Source organism: Scomber scombrus, chromosome 3, assembly GCF_963691925.1.
Source record: "Scomber scombrus chromosome 3, fScoSco1.1, whole genome shotgun sequence".
In the NCBI taxonomy this organism is placed as follows: Eukaryota; Metazoa; Chordata; class Actinopteri; order Scombriformes; family Scombridae; genus Scomber; species Scomber scombrus.
In genome coordinates, this window is record NC_084972.1 from 31,982,509 (window position 1) to 31,985,008 (window position 2,500).

At 40.0% G+C, this 2,500-nt stretch overlaps 1 protein-coding gene across 1 annotated transcript in view; it reads right to left on the reverse strand.

The window, feature by feature from the left end:
• ptprt (protein tyrosine phosphatase receptor type T) overlaps window positions 1–2,500 on the reverse strand; it is a 422,469-nt gene that overhangs the window by 172,173 nt on the left and 247,796 nt on the right.

Genomic DNA, 2,500 nt, shown 5'->3' on the forward strand with positions numbered 1-2,500 from the left:
CGGCCACAGTGGATTCACCAGGAAGGTTTTATTTCTCTGTGGCCGACACCGTGGCTAAAAAAAGACGATCGGTTGGGTTCAAGATGATGTCATAAAAACACTGAACCTGGTGATGAGTCCTTTATGAAGGCACACAGAGAGCTACCAGCAACCAGCAGCTGGAAAAGATACAAGAAGACTGACCTCGGCATGACTTATGTATCAGTTAATTGTAATCCATGATGTATTTATAACTCTTTCTTGCTGTGCATTTCTCAGTCATGGTCACTCTTGTGCTCCAGTTCTTTCTTATCACTTCCAATTTTGCAACTTCAATCGAGCTCATCTATTGGTTGTTGACTTTGTCACGTCACCTAGACTGAAAAGATTGACTCGCGCTGACCTAAAACAGCTCATATTACCACCTTACATTAAATGATTGAGAGTAAAATTCCCATGATTTCTTTCCCACTTTGGAAATTTAGTTTTTTGGAAATCGTACGGTGTAAGGTCAGCATTAGAATGGATAGCAAGTAACCTGTGTATAGATTACATGACTTCAGTTAACTTTAATCAGTGTAGTGTCTTGTTTATAGTTCAATAATCAATAGAGGCATGTATGTGCGAAGAATAACAATATTTTGGGTAAGGGTTTAAACACTATAGTATGGAAGTAGACGGTAGAATTCAGAGGTATTGCACAATGCGTTCTCCTAGATTGTACACTAGATTTTAAATATGAAGCCCATAAGTCAGTGGAGAGAGTGCACAGGAATCCTGGATGTCTTACATTGAAAAGGTTTATTGACTTTATCAAGGAAAATTAATTAATAATCTGTACACATTCTGTCCTGATGCTCCCTTTAATTTTGGAGTTTCGGTCCTCCGAGGGTCTTAAACCACACAGATGATGCCACAGTCGAGTCGAGTATCCAACACAATCTACAGTATATAGAGTTTAGTCGACTGGTCTACGGATAAGAACAGTGTCTGAAATGCTTGTCCTCCATCCAGCAGGGTTCATCATATTCAACCTCTGACAGACTCAGGCAGACTTACTGTCTACTACTGTCTCAAGAGGAGACATTGTCTCACAGTGAAGATTTGTTGAGGTCTTGTAATGACAGCAAGGCCTAGTTTGACCCAGTAAATGCCAATGTATGAGGTAAATGATGGAGAATGCCCTAACAACTACAGTGTGGAAGCTTGCTTGGGACAAAATATACTTTGTTCAATGTTGAGGTCATATGATAACACCTGCAGATCCACTTGATGATGAAGACCATGAGATGCAGCTAAATGTTCCCCAAAAAAAAATGCTAAATATGTGAATCTTTGAGTATTTTGTCATACAGTCAAGATGCGGGTTAAATAATGAGATTAATAAAGAGAATACAAATTGCATTTCTTCTTTCATTTTTTGCCCTTTACTGCCACTAAATCTCTAAAATCTCTCTTTCAATGATGAAGGTGGGGGGATGCAAAATAAGTGTATTTTTTTGCAGAAATTTGTGAGTTTTTTCAATGCTTTTTTTTTTTATATGCCTGACTTACTTATCAAATTATCTGGGTTACATTGGCTCACTTGCTTTTTCTATTTATTTTTCTCCCCCAAAAACCACCACATCTCCCCCCAACTGTGCTCCAATCCATGACCCAAACAAACCTCACACTGATTGGATTGACTGAGATCCAATCAAATAAGGAATTCTGACATGACCGGATTTAGGCTCTGCGCATATACGCTCATGCACACAACCGGCACACACGAGCACCGCACACACACTTTTTAAAATGCATACTCATCTACTCACATGCACGCTCGTTCAATCATGCAAGAATCCCCACCCAAACCCTCCACTTACACCCACTCACACACACATAGTCTCATGCATTGTGGGATATTTCTGCCTTCTGGAGGAGGATATTACATCACGGCGTCAGTCAGCGGCTCTGGGCCCAGCCCTCGCTCTCTAAAACTGAGTTACTGTGGTTACGGCAGTGGTAAATTAAAAACAACCCTCGCAGGAGTTCAAAGTATTATGGAAATTCAAAAGTCGAGTTCAAGTTGTGAATGAGTTATGAGAAGGGGAGAGGTGGAGGGGAGGTGAAGGTGGGGAGGGGTTGGGAGGGTGTGCTGTTGTATTTGCAGACGGTATAATTGCCAGACAAAAAGGGGAAGCAAACAGACAGATGAATTCTGGGAGTAGAGATTACCAGAGGGAGTTTTCCTTTTTTCTGAGAACAAGTGACATCACATTAACTTTGCCAAACTGGCTTTTTGTTGTGGCCAAAAGTACTTGGAAGTTTCAAATTAGAGAGGTGTGTAGCAGACTTCTCCTTTAACGCATACAAGGCTTTACTTAATGAATTAATGAATGAATTAATGCCTTTATTATCATTGCATGTGCACATACAATGACATTTGCCGCCTCTTATAAAATAAAACTGCTTCTGTTCACTCTGCTTAAACACACACTCACATGAAATAGAATAACTGATGAATTATGGTAAAATACAA